Genomic DNA, 24,864 nt, shown 5'->3' with positions numbered 1-24,864 from the left:
TACCACACGCAATTTTAGAGTTTGCACATACTGTTTAGCACATGGTATTTGGATTTAAGTAAATCAGGCCCAGTGTGTGATAATAAAACACCATTTAAATGCAGGCAGCCATGATGGCAGAGGAGCTAAAGAAAGAACAGGACACCAGCAGCCACCTGGAGAAGATGAAAAAGAACCTGGAGGCCTCAGTGAAAGACCTGCAACATCGTCTGGATGAGGCTGAGAGTCTTGCATTGAAGGGGGGCAAGAAGCAGCTCCAGAAACTGGAGGCTCGGGTATCAAACAAGTTCACATGGGGTCTGAGACTTCGACTGAGAAGCGAGACGTGTTGACGAGCTTGAAATATTTTTTCAGGTGCGTGAACTTGAGGGTGAAATGGAGAGTGAGCAGAGACGAGCAGCTGATGCCGTCAAGGGAGTTCGTAGGTATGAGAGACGCATTCGAGAGCTCACATACCAGACAGAAGAGGGTAAGAAGACCGTTTTGAGACTGCAGGACCTCGTCGATAAGCTGCAACTTAAAGTCAAAGCTTACAAGCGGCAGCAGGAAGAAGCGGTAAGCTTTTCATGGGAGTACATTATTCATGAATTTGTGTCTTTTGAACGTTTAAGTCATGATATGACTTTTCTCCAGGAGGAGCAGACCAATGTTTACCTTGGCAAGATTAGGAAGGTCCAACATGAAATGGAAGAGGCCCAGGAGCGAGCAGACACGGCTGAGTCTCAGGTCAACAAGATGAGAAGCAAAAGCAGAGAACTTGGAAAGGTGTAATTATAGCTAATAAATCATTTTTTGTCCACAATCTCACATTTGAAAAATGAAATATGATTTAGATGATGTGCTAATACATTACAACCTGACTCTCGCCAGATCCTTGTAGTTCACTGAGCTCCACACAAGGATCTGGGACTTCTCAATAGGAGATGTATTTCAGAAGGCGGGGCCTTGTAAAAAAATAATTGTATGTGATTGGATAAACCACTTGTCTGTTATCTTGAATGACGTGCTACTTCAACCACTCACATCTGTAACGAGTAGGTGAGTGGATTCCAAGGATGCAGAGACGTATAGTGTGTTATCAAGAGTTCTTCCCTTTATTTAGGAAGTAGCAAAAAATAGCAAAACAAGCAATGGTGGAAAACACAAAAAACACACCATGCAAAACTACTAAGATATATGATAGCCAAAAAAAAAAACAAAAGCGCTAGACGAGGCTAGGGAAAAATACTTCATGAAAGAAGTAAAACAGAAAATAACAAAGTACAAATAAAGACGCTAGACAAGGCTAGGAATAATAAGGCCAACCTGAAAGGATGGGCACAAGACAAACTAGGGAGTTCTCTGTCAAGACCAATGACATGCGCGACTGTTGAAAACAGTAGACAAAGTTCCGGCGCTCACATGTTGTCAGCAGCCAGGTTAAATAGGCTGCTGCTTAATTGTCATCAGGTGTGTGCTGCTGCCTCGCGCCAGCTGCATCCCACACTGTGGATGAGAGTGAGAGTGAACAGGTGTGCAGACAAAACAGATTGAACAAGGAAATTCAGATTACCACAACATCCAAATCAACCCGTGACGCTGATGAGAGCGACGCTGGGAAATCCAAAACAGAACAGCCGACATATTGGATAACGACAGAGCGAAAAGTTCTCTGTTCATCTTTTAAAGAATTAGTATTCGATAGATTCGACAAAACCGTTGCAATAGTTAAGTTAAAGTTAAAGCACCAATGATTGTCACACACACACTAGGTGTGGGGAAATGTTTCCTCTGCATTTGACCCATCACTCTTGATCACCCCCTGGGAGGTGAAAGGAGCAGTGGGCAGCTGCGGTGGCCACGCCCGGAAATCATTTTGGTGATTTAACCCCCAATTCCAACCCTTAATGCTGAGTGCCAAGCAGGGAGGTAATGGGTCACATTTTTATTGTCTTTGGTATGACTTGGCCGGGGTTTGAACTCACAACCTACCGATCTCAGGGCGGACACTCTAACCACTAGGCCACTGATCAATGTCAGCACACATTTTCTTGCTATCTTGAAGGAGTTTGCATTGCCCTCGATCCCAGATCCTTCTGTGGAGCTTAACGAACTACAAGGATCTGGCGAGAGTCAGGTTAAATACAGTATACTATTACTAACCAAAACTAATATTACTTTATTCTATCTTGTCTGTTGTTTCCTGGCCTATGGTGCTGAATATGAGTCAAACTGGACCATACTGTAACTAGATCATCTGTGGTTATGCCACCACTTTAAAATACTAATTTCAACAGACCTTAATTATTTGCTGTGAAATTATAGTGGATTAAAATGTGATGCATTAATTATAAATAAAGTTGTTGTGGTATGGTATCTGCTTTTCAGTATCTATGGACAACTAATTCTAGCTGATTATATGTCGACATACAGCCGTCCCTCGTTTATCACTGTTAATTGGTTCCAGACCTGACCGCGATAAATGAATGTCCACACAGTAGGTAATATTATTTATAAATCAAGTATTTTCGTAGCCAGAGCATAAAAAACCTGTTTACGACCTTCTAATTTTTTTTTCAACATATGTGAGCCCTCAAGACATGCACTTTATAATATTTATTTCAAAATAGTAATGCTGCCTGAGGCTGAGCCAATCAATGGCCACGATACTTAACAGGGCGATTTGTTTGATCTCCTCTATTGTCAAATATTACTGTAGTGATGATATTTTTAGTTGATTTAGAGATAATGCTTAATTTAGGATCAATATGTAGCCTATGCTTTAAAAGAAAATCTGTGATGTGACAAAGCCGTAATATCTGAAGCATGATGTGGTAAGAGACAACTGTATACATTATATACTTAAGTAGTTTGTCAGTATCAAAGTCTTTTTATTATTACAGGAATTTAATTTCCCCACCAATTTTACTGTTTACTCCACAAGCTGTTGGTTTTATGCTATTGTCAGTTTTCTTCCTAAGTTATGAACATTTGTTTTTGTAGCTCATTATAAATGGTATTGGACAATTCTCTGGCAGAGGACATTTTTATTTTGATTTGTTGATTATTTTAAGATTCATTTTTTTGTCATAATTTTTGCTGCATGTTTTGAGACCCAATAAAATACCTTATCAAGGATTATCACAATCAATAATTGGATGAGAAGGACTGAACTACAGTACATAAATATATGGTCACGCATCAATACGGTGCAATGTTAGCCATTCTTCTTCTTCTTTTCGTGTCTTTGAAGCATGTGGTTATATGACAGTTTCCCATTTCTTTACACACATGTTAGCCATTTACCTCAAGAGAGTGCAATTGAAGTCCGCAATTGAAGTCCACGCATGTGATAAAGAAAACAAATCAAAGTTTTAAAATGCCACTTTGTTAAAAGAACACATTTTATTTTGTTTAGTTCGGCACAAATAAAAATACATACAGTATAAAATAAGCAACATGTTGAGGTGAATAAAGACACCATTTCCTGTTTTATTTTTGAAGGGGGGAGGGAGGGTTTCCAGAACATTAGGAGGACCCTCCTTGCAAGCAAGCTAAGAAAAGCTACAACCTTGGCAAAATAGATCGGCAATGAAATGTTTGCAGGTACCACTCCGAATAACGCCACTATGGGTGAGGGACTAATATGGACTGAGGTGACAGCTGAGAGTGAAAGATACACATATATCCAAAACTGGGACAGGGCAGGGCAGGTTCAAAACATATGGGTAAGATTGGTTATCCCTTGATGACACCTATAGCAAATTGGATCCAGTCCAGGAAAAATGCGAGCCAGTTTGCTTATGGACCAGTGGACTCTGTGTACCACCTTGCATCGTATGACCCTGTGCCTAGCACAGATTGAGGAGTGGACCCATTTTAAAACCCAGTCCCAGGTGTCTTCCTCTTTTTTTTATGTTAGGTGACAAAGATATTGCCCTTGGAATATGGATTGAGCTTAAATAGAGAGTCTCTCAGGGTTACAGGTGGAATATTGGGAAAACCAGGGAAGTGCTTTCGTACAAAGTCCCTAATTTGCAAATATCGGTAGAACTGGTTTCTATGAAGGCCAAACGTGTGGGCTAATTGGTCGAAGCACGCAAATGTTTCATAGTCTTGGAAAAGTAGAACAGACAAAAATAAATAAAACAAAACTAGTAAAAAATTAAATGACCCATATTCTTAGCTATAGTCTAGAACATTAAATGTATTGCAAAAAAAATCACTCACTGCGAGTGTAACCCCAAGTGAAAATCAAAGTGTGCGGTATAACCAGTATACCCTATGTGCAAAAAAAAGTTTACCCTGCACAAGAAGGTTCACTTGGAAAAAAGATAGTACAGTGCCAACAAAAACATCTGCTTACTGTATGTTCAACCTTTGGACACATTTGTCAGCCTCCGAGGTCGATAGGAGCCACCTCCTCACCCCGCCAGGCATGGTGATGCGTAGTCTAGCAGGGTAAAGCAAAGCCGGTGTGTATCCTCATTGGTAGAGTTCATTCATGGATGTTTCGAACTCGGCGCATAGTTTGACAACATCTGGGGTGTAGTCATCATAGAAGAGGATCTTGTGGCTGTTGTAAGTAAGTTCTCTCCTTTCGCGAGCCTCGCGGATAACCAGGTCTTTAACTTGATAGCGATGGAAACGAAGTATGACAGGCCGAGGGCCCTCACCCGCGGCCGGCTTGTGATCGAGGCTATGGTGCGCCGCATTAATCTCGGGTGGCAAAGCCAGTATTTCCTTGCCAAAAACCTCGACCAGTAAATTGGCAAAAAACATACACGGTTGAGTACCTTCAACCGTTTTAGGCAATCCTATGATGCGGATATTTTGCTTTCTACTTTTGCCCTCCATGTCGTTCACTTTTGCTTGAAGGAGCTCGCTTTGCCAGCGCAGCAGGCGTCCTCAAGCTGCTTAATACGTTGTTCCACCCCAGTAGCTGTTGTTTCTAGACAACTAATACGCTGGCCGGGGTCTGAAACAGTAGTATGAAGCATATCCAAGGTTAAAGCCGAAGAGTGGAACAAAGTCCTCCGCAAGAGCAGAACGCAGCTCCGCTAGCATCGAGCTAATCTCCATATTTGTTATGCTAGCATGAGGCGGCGGATCCTTTTCGGGCCGATTTTGTCTTCGCCTTTGAAATCAAAGGAGTCGTTCCAAAGTCTCACACGATGTGCAAACAGATATTACCTCGCTGTACTTCAAATTACTTAAATGACAAGGTTTAAAAGTGAACATGGAAAGTCTACTGCAGGAGCCAACTCAACGCATGTCTACTCAGCGTGGTCCAGCAATTCCAATTTTGACAACGTCAGTTGCTATGTAAAAGTTAAAGTTAAAGTACCCATGATTGTCACACACACTAGGTGTGGTGAAAGTATTCTCTGCATTTGACCCATCACCCTTGATCACCCCCTGGGAGGTGAGGGGAGCAGTGGGCAGCAGCGGTCGCCGCGCCCGGGAATCATTTTTGGTGATTTAACCCCCAATTCCAACCCTTGATGCTGAGTGCCAAGCAGGGAGGTAATGGGTCCCATTTTTATAGTCTTTGGTATGACTCGGCCGGGGTTTGAACTCACAACCTACCGATCTCAGGGCGGACACTCTAACCACTAGGCCACTTAGTAGGTAGGTGGTACTGTCCATCATTTTCAGCAGACTGCACTGCAAAATGATTAACCCCTCTTTTCCTCTCACCACCTCGGAATGGGGCCCTATGGATTCCTTCCCTACTGTACATACGTGTGTGCATTTGTTAACATACACTAGGTGCTTGAAATGTTTTTGAAAGACTTTGTCAAACTTGAACTGGAGGGGAAGGACATCGAATAGGAACCGAACACGCTGTGAGGGGGGAGTATATGACTACACCTGGAGGTGTGAAGAAAGGGCAGTACTTAATACCTTCCAACCCATCAGGAGGGGGTAATGTGGTGTGGTCACTGTCTGGTGTCAGGCTATGTTCACACTGCAGGATAGGATGTCCAATTCAAAATTGTTTTGTCAAAGCTGATCTTTATATGGAGTCGTTCAAATTACAAAAAAAATGTGATGTCTAATGTGAACGCAATCTGACCCGCATGCAGACATGACATCATGACGTCACATGTGCTGCAGTTTTTAAGGAAGTAAAAATGGCGCCAATGCTAGTAGGTCTCAGCCCTGGCGCATTTGTGATGATTTCAAGGATTTTGTGCAAACAATGTCAACATTTTCTGCGAGAAATCATTTTTTAAATTATTATTATTATTATTATTATTATTATTATAAGATTAAGAAAAAAGAGGACAAGAATTTTGGCCCCTCGCAGTTTGTGGGACATTTGCTCACCCGCCTGCTCCAAAGACGTGGTTGAGCAGTCGGAGACAGGAGTGTGTTCATTTGGTTGACTAAAAATGTTTGTCTTAGTTATCGTTAACGACCTATTTTCCCCTGACTAAAATAGGACGATAACGAATCACAAGAAATGCACATTGACGAAAACAATGACGGAATTGACAATTTAGTCGACGTATAAAAACGAGCCGAAAAAAATTGACGGAGACGATATCCAATCATATTTAATTTCGTCGGGCAGCACCGTGGAACAGGGGTTAGTACGTGGGCCTCACAATACAAAGGTCCTGGGTTCGATCCTGGGCTCGAGATCTTTCTGCGTGGAGTTTGCATGTTCTCCCCGTGACTGCCTGGGTTCCCTCCGGGTACTCCGTCTTCCTCCCACCTCCAAAGACATGCACCTGGGGATAGGTTGATTGGCAACACTAAATTGGCCCTAGTGTATGAATGTGAGTGTGAACGTTGTCTATCTGTGTTGGCCCTGTGATGAGGTGGCGACTTGTCCAGGGTGTACCCTGCCTTCCGCCCATGTGCGGCTGGGATAGACTCCAGCACCCCCACGACCCCAAAAGGGACAAGCGGTAGAAAATGGATGGATTTAATTTAGTCTTTCGGCGAGTGGAACAAGTTAGGAATCTATCCAATCACAGGAGCATGCAGGCGCAGGGTGGATACTACATCACAGGGATCCAATCAGAACAAAAACTACTAAGACACTGGGGAAACAAGACTATATTGTAGGGATGTAACAATAAACGGTATTAATGATCACCGCGACAAAACTCTTGACGGTTAGTATACCCCTTTAGAATTAAACTGAACAAAAAACTGAGATTGATGATTGCACTTTGATAAATGGGTTATACTTGTATAGCGCTTTTCTACCTTCAAGGTACTCAAAGTGCTTTGACACTATTTCCACATTCACCCATTCACACACACATTGATGGCGGGAGCTGCCATGCAAGGCCCTAACCACAACCCATCAGGAGCAAGGGTGAAGTGTCTTACTCAAGGACACAACGGATGTGACAAGGTTGGTAGAAGGTGGGGATTGAACCAGGAACCCTCAGGTTGCTGGCACGGCCACTCTCCCAACAGCGCCACGCTGTCCCCATAAACTCACGGACTGACTGGTGCCGTCTCGCCAGCTTAAATGCTAGCATGAAAACAAGAGACATATGTCTTTCCCCGTTAAAAGCAACATACCCCAATCTAAACTTCTATAAACACATTACTGTCTGCACAACTAAGATATTGAATTGTGTACATTAACCCTATAAGTTGTGCTCTCTTAAAGGCCTACTGAAACCCACTACTACCGACCACGCAGTTTGATAGTTTATATATCAACGATGAAATCTTAACATTGCAACACATGCCAATACGGCCGGGTTAACTTATAAAGTGCAATTTTAAATTTCCCGCTAAACTTCAGGTTGAAAACGTCTATGTAGGATGACGTATGCGCGTGACGTCAATAGTTGAAACTGAAGTATTCGGAGCCCATTGAATCCAATACAAAAAGCTCTGTTTTCATCTCAAAATTCCACAGTATTCTGGACATCTGTGTTGGTGAATCTTTTGCAATTTGTTTAATGAAAAATGGAGACTGCAAAGAAGAAAGTTGTAGGTGGGATCGGTTTATTAGCGGCGGACTACAGCAACACAACCAGGAGGACTTTGAGATGGATAGCAGACGCGCTAGCCGCCGACCTCACCTTGACTTCCTCCGTCTCCGGGTCGGTGATCGGGTGAAGTCTTTCGTCGTACCGTCGATCGCTGGAACGCAGGAACGCAGGAACACAGGAACGCAGGAACGCAGGTGAGCACGGGTCGTGATGAGCAGATGAGAGCTGGCGTAGGTGCAGAGCTAATGTTTTTAGCATAGCTCTGTCGAGGTTCCGTAGCTAAGTTAGCTTCAATGGCGTCGTTAGCAACAGCATTGCTAAGCTTCGCCAAGCTGGAAAGCATTAACCGTGTAGTTACATGTCCAGAGTTTGGTAGTATTGTTGATCTTCTGTCTATCCTTCCAGTCAGGGGCTTATTTGTTTTGTTTCTATATGCAGTTAAGCCCGATGCTGTCACGTTAGCTCCGTAGCTAAAGTGCTTCACAGATGTATTGTTGTGGAGATAAAAGTCACTGTCAATATCCATTTCGCGTTCTCGACTCTCATTTTCAAGAGGATATAGTATCCGAGGTGGTTTAAAATACAAATCCGTGATCCACATTAGAAAAAGGAGAAAGTGTGGAATCCAATGAACCCTTGTACCTAAGTTACGGTCAGAGCGAAAAAAGATACGTCCTGCACTGCACTCTAGTCCTTCACTCTAACGTTCCTCATCCACAAATCTTTCATCCTCGCTCAAATTAATGGGGTAATCGTCGCTTTCTCGGTCCGAATCACTCTCGCTGCATTGTAAACAATAGGGAAATGTGAGCAGCCCTTCCTCCTCTGACGTCACGCTACTTCCGGTATAGGCAAGGCTTTTTTTTATCAGCGACCAAAAGTTGCGAACTTTATCATCGATGTTCAGCAAAAATATGGCAATATCGCGAAATGATCAAGTATTACACATAGAATGGATCTGCTATCCCCGTTTAAATTAAAAACATTCATTTCAGTAGACCTTTAACACGGAATTATGATGATCGATCTCTCCTCAGAGGAAAAGACACGGAGGCACGCCAGAAGTAAATCATAATTATAATAGACTTTATTTATTACGCCCTTTTCATTTAAATAAATCGTAAAGTGCTGCAGTACAAACTAATATTTACAGTACAACAATAAAAGTACATGCAACAATAACTGTGATCATTTTGGTCACAGTAACCGTGATATGAAATTCTCATATCGTTACAGCCCTACTGTATTGTTACACACATCATTACAATATGTCTTCTTCACCTGGAAGAAAGAGAAGACATACGGACGCACTTCACCTTTGCAACGGTAGACAAAGTTTCACGTTGTAAACCCTGTGGCTCATTTTCTCCGGTAAAAATACAACCAACTTGAAGCGCCATCTGGAGGCTAATCATCAGGACATCTACGCAAGAGTAAGTAGGCCGAAGCTAATTTTTACGAATGATTCATACTGTACTGAATTATTGTTATTATTAAAGACAGTAGAGCAAGAGCAAGACTGCTTACTCTACCACTACTTTCGTTGTACACTATGGGCGAGCTTGTCTGTCAATTTAATAAGCAAGATATTTGTACAGTGCACTATAATCAATGTCCTTGGCACACTGTTCACAACTAGACAACACACAAAGGAGGACATGTATGTGAGATATACAGTATATACATCCTAGATTTATAAGACTAGTTGGTATATTTAGACGGGATATTGGCCAAGGCGCCCATTGTGCACACTCAGTGTCGTTATCCAAAATATAGGTAAAACTACTTTCTTCATAAGACCATTTTAGTCATGTATTATTCAACATTTGAAAACAATGCTTAATTTCAGCTAAAATAATAACACAGTAAAGTTAGTGTAAAATGTACTTATTCATAGAGTGCAGGTCTTTTTTGAGATGGTCTGCAATAACCCTAATAAAATCGGTTTCAAGACATTTTCAGTTATACTTTATATTTTTAGTCGACAAAATTTACTGAAAATGTACTAAAATGTTGAGGAATTTATCGACTAAAACTAAATTAGTTTAGATGACTAAAATATGACTAGGGATGATGTTTGATAAGAAATTATCGAGTTTGAGCCTCTTATCGAATCCTCTTATCGAACCGATTCCTTATCGATTCTCTTATTGAGTCCAGATAGGTTGTTGTATATGGAAAAAACCACACAATATTTGGTTTAACAAAAGCTCACTTTTATTATATAAGAAAAAAATAAAATCTAATAAATAAATAAATATTGACTGTTGTTACCCAAAGTATATTAAGTGGGATTTTTAAGAAAAACAAATATATACAGTAACACAAAAACAACATGTCTCTGTGATCACTATAGGTGTATAAATAATAATATAGTGTTACATAAAATCAGTCCCTTGGGCACAAAACTGAAAATAATGCAGCTCTCCAAAAAGTGCACTTCTGTTGCTATTTGACATAACTGTTTGTTATGATGCTTTGACATTTTTGCACTTTATTTCTTTATTGAAAGAAAATTCTATGAAGAGAAAAGTTGTTTGCAAATGTGGTTACAATGCTAAAAAATTAAAAGTTAAGGCTAAAAAAAGAAATACACTTTATTGAGATAACATTATTTCTTTACAGGGGGAAAGATGTGATGTTATGAGCTAGGAATATAACAACTACACTACCCAGCATGCAACGGGAGTGACGAGCATGCGCGGTAGCCCCGAAAAGTGTTGTTTTATGTCACCACCCGGCGGCTAAGACTGAGGTTATGAGCACGCTGTGAAAGTCAAGAACTCAGCCAACACGCCTCGTCTGCATTATTTATAATTAGACAGACAACACATATACAGTGTGATTTTGTTTTGTGTACAAGGAAAGAAAAACAAAAGTTAAAAAAGGGAGATGTCATATATGTATGTATGTATGTGCTGCGGTCATTTCTTGTGATGTCTCCCGGGACATTTCTGGTCGGGACGGGATTGGTCCCAGGGATTCGAATAAAGAAGCAACTCTTTTTCTTTACCATAGTGGTCTCAATAACGGGTACCGGTTCTCAAAAAGGGATTCGAGTCCGAGGACTCGGTTCTTTTCTTATCGAACAACCGGGAAAACCGGTTTCGAGTATCATCCCTAAATATGACTAAAACTAAAATACATTTTCGTCAAATGACTGTGACTAAAACAAAATTAAAAACTGCTGTAGAAATTAACACTGGTGGGACATTGACAGGACTTCCTAAAAATTTTAATATTTGTCTGTTTTCTGCCCTATTTGTTTTGCAACCGTCTATTTTGGCGAATACTTATGACGCGTATGGCTTTTCAATATCGTATTAGTCGAATAGGCGCGACACGATCGTTCAGACTGCAGTCGCAATCGGATACATATATCTGATTTATATCCACATTCTAAAGAGGTCTGGGTTGGATTTGAAAAATGTGGAATTGTACTGTTCACGTTAGCATGAAAATATCCGATACAGGTCACAAATGGGCAAAAAAAAAAGACCTGAAGTGTGAACAAAGCCTACGAGTAGGTTTTGTTTAAACTACTCTTGTATTTTTATATTATTTTTTATTATTTCCTTTTACCCCCTTTTTCCTTTTTTTTCTTTCTTTTAATCAGTCCAACAAAATAATACACAATAATACCATAATAATACAATTCCAATTCCAAAACCAAACCCGGCCCAGCAACATTCAGAATAGCAATCAACAGAGCAATTGAGAAGACACACAAACATGACACAAAACAAGCCAAAAGTAGTCAAACAAAAATGAATAATATCAACAACAGTATCAATATTATTAAGAATTCCAACAGCAATGATTAGAAATCCCTCTTTTATTTTCTTGTAGTCTTAATATTTTTGCTTTCACAGTTCATTGGTTGAGGTTAGTGTGGTATGGTTTTAGGTCTAGCAGAGATTTTGTACCCCAGAGGCATTACTGTATTAATTTGCAAGTAGCCCAGTTATGCGCGCATTGCTACAGGCAATACGTCTGGTAGGTGGAATTCATGATTCCATGAATGAGCAAAAGCCTACTTGCTGTAAGCGTATCGTGTGAGCAAGTTCTATACCCATGTAGCTCAGTTTTCTCTTAGTATTGCATTTTCAGGAATTTTGCCATTAAGTCTATAGCAGAATTTGCTGCATCTGCTCCATAGCAAGATCTTCTACTTGACAAGATCAGTGGGGAAATGTCTTAAAACAAAAAGCAAAGGTTGATGGCCATGTAAAAATATACAACAAGGGGAAAAGATTCATATGGCCCCATTCCTGAGAGGAAGAGGGGGCCTAATCATTTTACAATGCAGTTTGCTAAAAATGGTGGAAAGTGCCACTCTACATAGCAACTGACACTGTGGTCAAGTTGGAATTGGAAAAGACATTTTAAAATATTCAACACTCTACTGCCCTCTGGCAGCTAAAGTGGATAGTGCACCCCCCATAATCATCATGTTTCATGTGTCAGGCAATTCGCAACGAATGGGACCATATGAATTCCCTTCCTATTGTAAATTAATACATACAGTTAATATTACATAATCTCCAAACTTTTTCATATGAGAGCTGCATACTGAAAAATCCAACGATGCAAGGGGTCACCTAACACTGCAGATATATATATATATATATATATATATATATATATATATATATATATATATATATATATATATATATATATATATATATATATATATATATATATATATATATATATATATAATAAAAATGCTTTAAAGACATACAATATATTACAATGTGTCAACTTTCAGCTTCTTCCTTTTTTTTTATTTTTAAAGTTTTTTTAAAAGGCATTTTATTTCTACAATGTACCTTGGGCTAATAAAAAAAAGCAAACCGTGGGTTTGGATTGGATTGGGCACCCCGATCTAATGTCAAATATTATATGTTTTCAAGCTCCCTTATAATTGTTTACCTGAGTTCAGGTCTTTCTTCAACCCTCTCAGTTGTTTCTTTACATTTTTTTTTTGCCTTCATAAATAAAATCAATCAATTATTTTTTTTGGGGGGGTACAAAAATGTGACGAAAAAAAAACCTTTTACATCAAAAGCAAAAAACAGATTTTTATTAATTGATGGCGACTATTAAAATATATATGATGTAAAATACGTGTTTGTATACATTAGGGTTGTATGGTATACCGGTACTAGTATAGTATCGCGGTACTAATGAATCAAAAACTGTACTATACTCCCTTTGAAAAGTACCGGTTCGCTGTATTTTTTTTTTATAGGCATGATGGCGCGTCGTCGTCACGTCGTGACATTGCTGGTTTTACGAGCAGAGGAGCATGTTCGGCAGCGCACAATCACAGAGTACATACATGCAGACACAGTGTGTAGACAGAAAAGGGCAGAGGTGTGGACTCGAGTCACATGACTTGGACTCGAGTCAGACTCGAGTCATGAATTTGATGACTTTAGACTCGACTTGACAAAATGTAAAGAGACTTGCAACTCGACTTAGACTTTAACATCAATGACTTGTGACTTCACTTGGACTTGAGCCTTTTGACTTGACATGACTTGCTACTTTCCCCAAAACCCAAAGCTTAAAAAGTTATTTGGGAGCGCTCCGTATCTTTCATTTTGTACGTGTCTGTCTATCAGCGTGTGTGCTGCTTGTCAGCTGGTGTGCTCTCAGTACAACAGCCAATCAAATTAGCTATACGTTGTTTTCATCACACAGCTCTCATCCAATCAAATTGCAGGACAACCACCGAACAAGAGTTGTCAAACAATGCGGCAGTGCGAAACAATTATGCCAAAGTTGGTTTCGTTCGGGTATAAAAACTACGACTTGTCAACAAAAAACGAATTGCGTATGCAAATCACGCAGTTCGAATATTACAGACGGAGACGCAACAACTTCCAACTTCGTTCGACATTTGAAGTTGCCCAAAGAAGGGTAAGTTTTGAATGTAAGATAACGTTTATTGGCTAAGTAACATGACTTTTATTTGCTGTGTAGTTAAATCAGTGAGGCTGTAAACTCACTGCTAACGTCATAACCATAGACATCTTATAAGTAGACGCAGCATCGAGCGCTACTGCCTACTGGCGCAGACGAGACGCGGGGCCGCCATCTTGGAGTGGTGATCCGCTCCACTCAGTGCAATTCATTTGTCAGGAGCAATGAACTGTCAGCGCATTTAATTCATTTTACCTCACTGAATACCACTGATTTTCACGCGCTTTTTTGTCATACGTGTAGCTATGATAACGGACACATGTTTTGGCAAGTTTTATTATTCATAGTTTGCTTAACAGTAATGTAATATTCTTATACGCTATAAGTGACCAGACGTCCGAGATCAAAACTGGGAATATAATCCCAGAGAAGGGGGAAAAAACGGTAAGCTATTTTTAAATTGAAGAAACAATATGATTACGTTATATATACATGCGTATATCCTACATAAACAATGTATGAATACATTATCTATATATCTTAGGGACCTATAGACTGTATCTCTGTTGCTGCAGCAGCAGAGAGTTTATTCTGTCTTGACACTTTGTATTGATATTTTGTATTACATTCTTCCCTTAAATGATCATGTTTACAGTGATTGTTATGTATGTATTTTTTATGTATGTCGCTTTGGATAAAAGCGTCTGCCAAATACTTAAACAGATATAAACACCTGAAAGTCTTTATATCAGCTAAAACCACCAATCTGTTTCACTGGATTCAGAATAAAACCAAATGCTGTTTTACCCAACAATGTTAGTATTTGAATATTGTTACTTGAAGACTTATTCCTGGTTACAATTATACTGTTAAGAAAGTATTGTCTTATATTTTGCCTAAAATGAGAATGCATCATAATCAGTGGCGGCTGGTGAATTTTGTTTTAGGTGGGGCTGAAAGTTTGTAAACCAAACCCCTGTAGGGAGGTCATCCTCCCCCAGAAGATTTATTTGTGATTTTCACATACAAATATTGAAGATCTTTGCTCCTTCTCAACTCTGTGGTAATATTATTTTCATAAAATACAACCAATAGTATGTTAATGTTTGTTTTTGCAAATGTGTTTATTCTGTAAAGGAATGAGTTAAATGTTTAAAATTGTTTAAACTATTAAAATTACTGTTAATAGTGCTTTTATGAATTGCAATGTCAGCACTATTTTTTTTCCTGCAATTTCAAATGCACTTGTTTTAATAAATAAATACAGCGTTTTAAAAGCATACACAATCTGTGTAAATATATTAGTCTGTGGTTAAAAGGACTTGAAAGGACTCGAAACTCAAAATGCAGGACTTGGGACTCGACTTGAGACTTTCCAGTCTTGACTTTGGACTTGACTCTGGACTTGCCTGTCTTGACTCGGGACTTGACTCGAGACTTGAGGGCAAAGACTTGAGACTTACTTGTGACTTGCAAAGCAATGACTTGGTCCCACCTCTGGAAAAGGGAGAACGGACGCATTTTGGCTTAAAAACTAACGATAAAGGTGAAGCTATATCCCTGAAATGCCCTCAGGAAGAGGTGCTTTAAAACTTACCTCTCCACACCTTTTCTGTGCCATTTCTGTTTCTCCACACCTTATGTGTGCATCCTTAGTTATAGTGACATGATGGAGGCCACAGTGCTCAATGGGACCTTCCAGAAAGCAGATATTTTTTTGTACCCTTCCCCAGTTTTGTTCCTCAGCGGTTCACAGACAATTCCTTTGACTTCGCTCTTGGTTTGTGCTCTGTCATGCACTGTCAAGTGTGGGACCTTAGGTGTGTGCCTTTCCAAATCATGTCCAAACAACTGAATTTACCACCGATGGACTCCAATTAAACTGCTGGAACATCTCAAGGATGATCAGTTGAAACAGAATGCACCTGATCTCACTTTTGAGCTTCATGGCAAAGGCTGTGAATACTTATGTACATGCGATGTTAAAGTTAAAGTTAAAGTCCCAACGATCGTCACACACACACACTGGGTGTTGTGAAATTTGTCCTCTGCATTTAACCCATCCCCATATTCACCCCCTGGGAGATGAGGGGAGCAGTGAGCAGCAGCGGTGGCTGCGGTCGGAAATAATTTGGTTATTTAACCCCCAATTCCAACCCTTGATGCTGAGTGCCAAGCAGGGAGGCAATGGGTCCCATTTTTATAGTCTTTGGTATGACTCGGCCAGGGCTTGAACTCACGACCTTCCAGTCTCAGGGCAGACACTCTAACCACAAGGCCATTGAGCTGGTCTTAGTTTTTAATTTTTAATTTTTTTTTTTTTTTTTCACATTGTCATTATGAGGTATTGTGTGTAGAATTTTGAGGACAAACATGAATGTATTTCCTTTGAGAAAAGGGCTATAACATAACAAAATGTGGATAAATTGAAGCACTGTGAATAATTTCCGGATGCACTGTATAATTTAGGCCAAAATATGTAAAGGGACAAGCGGTAGAAAATGGATGGATGAATGGATGTGATAATTAAAGCGTGATGTGGCGAGGGATAAATACACCTGTGTCTGGGAGGTCCAGTCTCGGGTTCATTAGTAGTACGGCTGCAATCAAAAAGAGTTGGACAAAAGAACAGTCCAAGGAACTCTGAGAAGATGTAATTAAAAAGTTTAGGAAAGGAGTCGGCGACCAGAAGATTTCCAACCCAATATGCATCCAGGTAAATCCATATTTGATAAATGGGGGGACCTGGCCTGCCTCGCAAACTCAGGGACTGGGCAGATTGGAAGGAAGGTGGCAAAGAGAGGCCACCAAAGACAAAAAGCTTCTGTAGCCCAGAAGGGAGAGATGTACAGTAGAAAGGGGATTCATATGGCCCAATTCGTCACGGTTTACACATGACACATGAAACGTGACAAATTGAGAGGTGTACTATCCACTTCAGCCACCAGATGGCAAGAGAATGTTGAAAATATTAAGATGTGTTTTGGGGCAATTTCAACTTTTGCTATGTACAGTGACATACTAGTCCCCCCCGCCCCCAAGAATCCCTGCTCTACTGTAGTACATGCAACAATTGTTACATATGGTTCTATACTAGTCAAAGGAGAAAGCCACTGTTGAAAAGACCTCACATGAAATCTCGCTTGGATATTGAATATGTTTTTTTGGTTTTATGAGACAAAACATTTTGCTTTTAGGCTATCAGGCTAAATGCTATATAACCCCAAGATATACAAAACCACAGACTTAAACACACCATCCTGTCGAAAGGCCGTACTGTAAATCCAGACCATGACCATTTTTGTCCTTTTTTTTAGGACATAAACATTATTTAATTATATTTATTTATAAGTGTCTTAGCGATAAACCTCTGCTGTAACCTATTTTAAAAAATATATATTTGAAAAACGTGTAATACAACAACTGGATTACAATCTCATGTAGTAAACAACTTTGAATGCTACTTTTCTTCCTCAGTGCTGGTAAATTGTGCCCCCTTGTGGCCTTATTAAAGTAGTTAAAACTACATTTGTCAAGCACGAGCACCTCCAAAGACATGCACCTGGGGATAGGTTGATTGGCAACACTAAATTGGCCCTAGTGTGTGAATGTGAGTGTGAATATTGTTTGTCTATCTGTGTTGGCCCTGTGATGAGGTGGCGACTTGTCCAGGGTGTACCCCGCCTCCCGCCCGATTGTAGCTGAGATAGGCTCCAGCGCCCCCCGCGACCCCGAAGGGAATAAGCGGTAGAAAATGGATGGATGGAGACAAAAAAGTGCAATAGATTAGCTTGACAATAGCACTAGTGTACATTTACTGCAAAAAAGAGCTGTCAAAATATAAGATAAAAAGACTAGATTTTAGGAAAAAAATATTCTAAACTACTGAAATTAACTAGCTGCATGGATGGATAATTGTACTTGATAAAACATCCTAAATTAAGATTTGTATATCTAGAAATGAGCAGGACTCTTAAGATAGAAATACATATTTTATTCTGAAAACAAGCATTATTTCACCTGCAATTATTGAACTAAGCATCCTCGGGATGTTGCAGAATCTTTAAACACGATTTTCTATGTGGGGAAAACAAAAATATATTTTTTTGAATAGTTATATTTTTCTCAATTTTAACATTTTAAAACTAGAATCCATCCATTTCCTACCGCTTGTCCCTTTTGGGGTCGGGGGGGGGGGAGGGGGGGGGGGGGTTGCTGGAGCCTATCTCTCGGAAGGAGGGGTACACCCTGGACAAGTCGCCACCTCATCACAGGTCAGTGATTAAAAAAAGTAAATCACTCTTAAAAACAAGGGAGATTTCTAAAAATACAATTTTAGATCTTGGCAAGTGGCAAATAATTAGCAGTGTACAATAAATTATGTCACCATTTTAATTAGAGATGTCGATAAATGTGGTTGGGGGCGGGGGGCGGGGGGCGTGGTTGGGGGCGTGGTTAAGAGGGGAGGAGTATATTTACAGCTAGAATTCACCAACTCGAGTATTTTATATATATATATGTATATATATATATATATATATATATATATATATATATATATATATATATATATATATATATATATATGTATGTATGTATGAAATATGTGACTTTCAGTGAATTCTAGCTATATATGTATATATATATATATATATATATATATATATATATATATATATATATATATATATATATATATATATATATATATATATATATATATATATATATATATATATATATATATGAAATATGTGACTTTCAGTGAATTCTAGCTATATATATATATATATATATATATATATATATATATATATATATATATATATATATATATATATATATATATATATATATATTATAGCGTGATTGGGCAGGCATGCTGTTTATATCGTGGGAAAGCGGACGTGAAAACAGAGTCTGTTTTCACGTCCGCTTTCCGTGGGAAAGAGGGGAGGAGTATATTTACAGCTAGAATTCACCAACTCGAGTATTATATATATATATATATATATATATATATATATATATATATATATATATATATATATATATATATATATATATATATATATATATATATATATATATATATATATATATATATATATATATATGTATATATATATATATATATATATATATATATATATATATATATATATATATATATATATATATATATATATATGTATGAAATACGTGACTTTCAGTGAATTCTAGCTATATATGTATATATATATATATATATATATATATATATATATGTATATATATATATATATATATATATATATATATATATATATATATATATATATATATATATATATATATATATATATATATATATATATATATGTATGAAATACGTGACTTTCAGTGAATTCTAGCTATATATGTATATATATATATATATATATATATATATATATATATATATATATATATATATATATATATATATATATATATATGTATGAAATATGTGACTTTCAGTGAATTATAGCTATATATATATACATATATATATATATATATATATATATATATATATATATATATATATATATATATATATATATATATATATATATATATATATATATATATATATATATATATATATATATATATATATTATAATGTGATTGGGCAGGCACGCTGTTTATATCGTGGAAAAGCGGACGTGTAGTAGCATCAACATATAAATATGCTACATATGAATGAATACTAAATATTGTTTACCAATGTTTGGTAAAGGTAATGTATGTAAAGTACACGGCCTATTTTCGAAATCAAAACAAAGAGCTTTTATTTTGAATTATTTTCCGGATGTTTGGTGTTGCTCGGCGTCTTGACTCCACAGTTGGCAGAGCAGAGTCGCCCCTTTTACTGGCGGAGCAGAACCGCGAGGGGCGTGCAGGCATAGACCTGTTCAACTACTTTACTCAAGTTTCGGGGAGGGAAACAGTTGTTTGTGTACATTCTTTTATTCAGTACGAGCGGTGGGATTTTACAGACCGACTTAGTACAGAAGTTCGGCGGACGATGTCTGGATCATATTGCAAAAGTTTGTACCCGTTCAGCGCGGAGCAGCACCAGCAGGGGCTGAGCTTCGATGTCGGGGAGATGATCAAGGTGGTGCAGTCTCCGCCTGGAGGATGGTGGGAAGGAGAGAAAGATGGAGCGAGAGGATGGTTTCCTTCAAGTTATGTCCAGGTGTTGGAGGTAAGATGTGTGAGCGGAAGTAAAACATGTCGTCACTTTTGTTGCACATGTGACTCATGGATTTGTACAACCTTGGACATAAATCACATTTGAGTTGTACATCTATACACACATGTAGTGGTGAAAACATTTGATGAAGTCGTCTTCTCATCCACTGACACACTCCAGCACACATGGAGTGCTGCAAAACTAGTGATGGGTAATTTGGCCTCAAATCTATATTGTGGTATATGTATATATTTATATATTGCAGCCTAGTGTTGTAACGATACCAATATTTTGGTACCGGTACTAAAATTATTTCGATACTTTTCGGTACTTTACTAAATAAAAGGGACCACAAAAAAAATTGCATTATTGGCTTTATTTTAACAAAAAAACTTAGGGTATATTAAACATGTCTTGCTTATTGCAGTTAAGTCCTTAAATAAAATAGTGAACATACAAGACAACTTCTCTTTTAGTAGTAAGTAAACAAACAAAGGCTCCTAATTAGTCTGCTGACATAAAATAAATAATATAAAATAATAGAATGATAAATGACACAATATGTTACTGCGTCATTTATCATTCTATTATTTTGTCAACATTATTAAGGACAAGCTGTAAAAATGGATTATTAATCTACTTGTTCATTTACTGTTAATATCTGCTTACTTTCTCTTTTAACATGTCCTGTCTCCACTTCTGTTAAAATGCAATAATCACTTATTCTTCTGTTAGACTTAGACTTCCTTTTTATTGTCATTCAAATTTGAACTTTACAGTACAGATAAGAATGACATTTCGTTACATCAGCTCATGGTAGTGCAGAATAAAAAAGCAATAAGGTGCATATATAAATAAATAAAGAGGTTACTGTACAGATAAATATATTGCACTTTTTCATATGCATCCACGTTTATGGATGTATGTTATATTGTCTTTTTTATTCCAGCGTGTTAATCCATTTTGGGGGGAGTTGAGGGGATAATTTAATTATGATGCGTTCAAGAGTCTTACGGCCTGAGGGAAGAAGCGGTTACAGAACCTGGAGGTTCTGCTTCGGAGGCTGCGGAACCTCTTTCTAGAGTCCAGCAGTGAAAACAGTCCTTGGTGGGGGTAGGTGTTGTTTGATACTTTACATTAGTTTTGGATGATACCACACATTTGGGTATCAATCCGATACCAAATAGTTACAGGATCATACATTGGTCATATTCAAAGTCCTCGTGTCCAGGGACATATTTCCTGAGTTGTATTGTAATGATATCAAGTACAGGCACGTATCTAGTCGACACTACTATGATTACGTCGATATTTTTTGGCATCAAGACATCTTCTTTCGTTTTTAAAAAATGTATATTATGTTTATATGTTTATATCATTATAATATACATTTTTAAAAAACAAAAGAAGATGTGATGCCAAAAAATATTGACGTAATCATAGTAGTATCGACTAGATACGTGCCTGTACTTTATTTCATTACAGGGGATGTTAGGTGTAGATCCACCCATGGCGTTTGTTTACATTTTGATGCCGTTGAGCTACGGTGTGTAGTGAAGCATGTTTAGCTATTCCTCGTCGTGCAGGGATGATATTTGTAAGTAACTTACTTTATTTGTCGCCATGGAGACCAGGATTAGTGATTCAGAAGTAGCTAAAACACTGCCGACGGCGGATGGACGTTAGCCGCTAGCTAGCTAGCCATGTATTAAAGCATCTCTTCCTGAGGGCGTTTCAGTGTTATAACTTCACCTTTATCGTTAGTTTTTAAGCCAAAATGCGTCCGTTCTCCCTTTTCTGTCTACACACTGTGTCTGCTTGTAAGTACTCCGTGATTGTGTGCTGCCGAACATGCTCGTCTGCTCGTAAAACCAACAATGACACGACGTGATGGCGACGCGGGCGCGGGGTGGGGGTACGTTTCAGAGGCGATATAGTACCAAAAATGATTCATTAGTATCGCTGTACTATACTAATACCGGTATACCTACAACCCTATTGCAGCCTCTTACGATAACGATGCATATCGCAATAAATTATTTGGCATGTTAATGATAATAGAACCATTTCAAAATGGGTTTAAAATGTTACTATTTTAGCTGCTGATACATGCACTTACATATACTGTATTGTGTTATTCCCAGTTATATTTTCCCCTCAAAACTAATATTGATCTACTTGCTAATTGGCTGTTAACATCAGGTTTTGGAAATGTCTTTAAAGGGTCACTGTCGTCAACTGACCAAAAACTGTTTTAATCATCTCAAAAATATTTCTAAAGTGAGAAATTGTCAAAATTGGATCTCGAAAAGATCATTCACGCGTTAATTTCGTCTTGCATTGACTATTGCAATTCTCTTTTCACTCTTTTCAACAAGTCAACGCTGAAGAGACTTCAGACTGTACAAAATGCGGCTGCCAGACTTTTGACCAACAGCCCATATCACCCCCGTTTTATCCAGTCTTCATTGGCTTCCAGTTAAATTCCGCATTGAAATAAAATTAAAATTTTAGTCCTGACATTCCGTGCGTTGCATGGTGGGGGCCCCTCAGTACATCACTGACTTGCTATGCTCCTACTCTTCAGGGCGCAGCCTCCGGTCTTCAGGCCAGGGTCTTCTAAAGATCCTGAAAACTTGTTTTAAAACCCGTAAAGACCTGGCATTCCAGGCTATAGCTCCCAGACTCTGGAACAATTTGCACCAGTCCCTTCGTGATCTTGACTGTGTTGAAACTTTTAAGAAACAGTTGAAAACTTCTCTTTTTAGTAAAGCTTTTCGTTAATGCACCTTTAACTATCATTTTTAATCCACTTTGTATCCTTTTTATGAGGATGCCCCTGTGGTTTTAAATTGAATTTTTGTTTTACTTTACCTATGTTTTGTACAGCCCTTTGTGATTTTATCTGTGAAAAGTGCTTTATAAATCAGATGTACTTACATACTTTATCAATCAATCAATCAATCAGCTTTATTGTCCATTCTTACATGTACAAGACACATAAGAACTGAAATTACATTTTCGGCACAATCCCGCTAAGAGCAGACATACGTTACAGGGAGACAAGACGGGACCGCCAACGGATCAGCCTCACTTAGGCGCTCCTTAAAAAGGTGGGAAAAAGGTGACATTGGGGAAGGGGGGAAGTAAAAAAAATATCAGTCTGAGGCTGGACCCTCAGGAATGGTCCAGACTGAGTCCGAGGAAAAAAAAACCTCACATAGCATGGCACACATAAACATGGTACATTTAATCACAACAACTCGCAACAGAGTCATCCAACAGGACTTTGGAGGCCGGCAGCTGCTGTTGAGCGCTGCTCAGCCCCCACAACCCCGGAGGAATTAAGCAGTGGTGAAGGCGTTGATTTGGGGAGGGGTGTGTGCGTGCATGTATGCCCAATTAACTTGGGTGAGATGTTGGATTGTCTTTATGGGCCGAGGCCGGCCCCAAGAGTTCAAGAGTCCGACCCAGGTGCTTTTGAAAAAAAGGGAAAGGTCAAAAGCGTCCATCTTTGAGGAGTCCTCAGGGGAGTGTTTTCAAACAGCCTGTTCCTCAAGGCCATTCGAGGGAGTCAAATCGTAGATTAAGATGTTGTTTTTTCTTCGAGCAGTCAAAACAATGACATTCCTGCTCTGTATGCTGGCTCTGACAATTCCAATTTATTCTTTCTGTAACATCATCAAGATGGAATCTACCTTGCGATTCAAATCAGCAATTGCTCCAGTCTGTGATCCCACAGCACGACCCAATCCTTCCATTGCGTTGAACAGCCTGTTGGCCCCTTGAGTGGCTGCCATCGTCTTCCGAATTTGACGATACACCAGAGCAATGCCCAGCCCAATCAGCAAATGCCCTGCGATCACAGCTCCAAATAGGTAGATGTCTTCCACGTCCTCGATGGAAAGGACTGAGAGTCACATGATTCTCCAAGTATTCCAGGAATCTCTCACGTACCCCGCAGCAATGGTTCCATCAGGGCAGCCAGGCTCCCCCGAGCCTCTTTTCCTTGTCGAAAAGACTGTGTCAATTGCGTCGAGAGTCCAGTTGATCAAATTCATTTTGATGTTTAGATTTGAGGACAGCTCAAGAAAAGAGGCTTCAAAATAGTTCAGACAAGACAAAAACAAAGAGAGCAAGCAGGGAAGGAGGGAGCGGAGAAAAATGCGACCGCCCTCACCAGAGGCAAGACAGAAAATCTACTTACTTACTTACTTACTTTCTCTTGCAACATGGTTCTTGCTACACTTCTGTTAAAATGTACTATGCTTGTATTCTTCTTTTGTTTGAATACTTTACGTTAGTTTTGGCCGATACTACAAATTTGGGTATCGAGCCAATACCAAGTAGATACAGGACAGTATTGGTCATAAAATTGGATCATTAAATTATCACATTTTGATCACAACTGTAATCTGACAAAACACAGGGCGTGTAACAAAATCACTTACTATTGTAATTATTTCTTTATTCTATTCTTTTACATCAGGCATCTCAGATGTCCGCCATTTAGTAGGGATGTGAATCTCTTTGTGATGGACGATTCGATTTGCATCTCGATACATGGGTCGCGGGATATGAGACTGAAGAGAGAGAGGCGAGGCATGTGGGCGTGTTGAGGAGTTAAAATGCGTGCCTGTTGGCGGGTCTGTTGGTCCGGGTAGGGGTGTCACTGATGTCATCATAATACATTATTTATTTCCTTATATTTTCGTGGTTGACCGGTAGGGTCCCAAAGATCGACGGTTGGCGAACCATCTAT

At 38.8% G+C, this 24,864-nt stretch overlaps 1 pseudogene; it reads left to right on the top strand.

Moving 5' to 3' along the window:
* The window catches only part of LOC133655824 (myosin-4-like), a 249,022-nt pseudogene that overhangs the window by 49,694 nt on the left and 174,464 nt on the right, over window positions 1-24,864 (top strand).

The sequence above is a fragment of the Entelurus aequoreus genome, linkage group LG08 (assembly GCF_033978785.1).
Source record: "Entelurus aequoreus isolate RoL-2023_Sb linkage group LG08, RoL_Eaeq_v1.1, whole genome shotgun sequence".
Lineage (NCBI taxonomy): Eukaryota > Metazoa > Chordata > Actinopteri > Syngnathiformes > Syngnathidae > Entelurus > Entelurus aequoreus.
The sequence above is the reverse complement of the archived record's forward strand: the minus strand, read 5'-3'. Positions and strand labels throughout refer to the sequence as shown.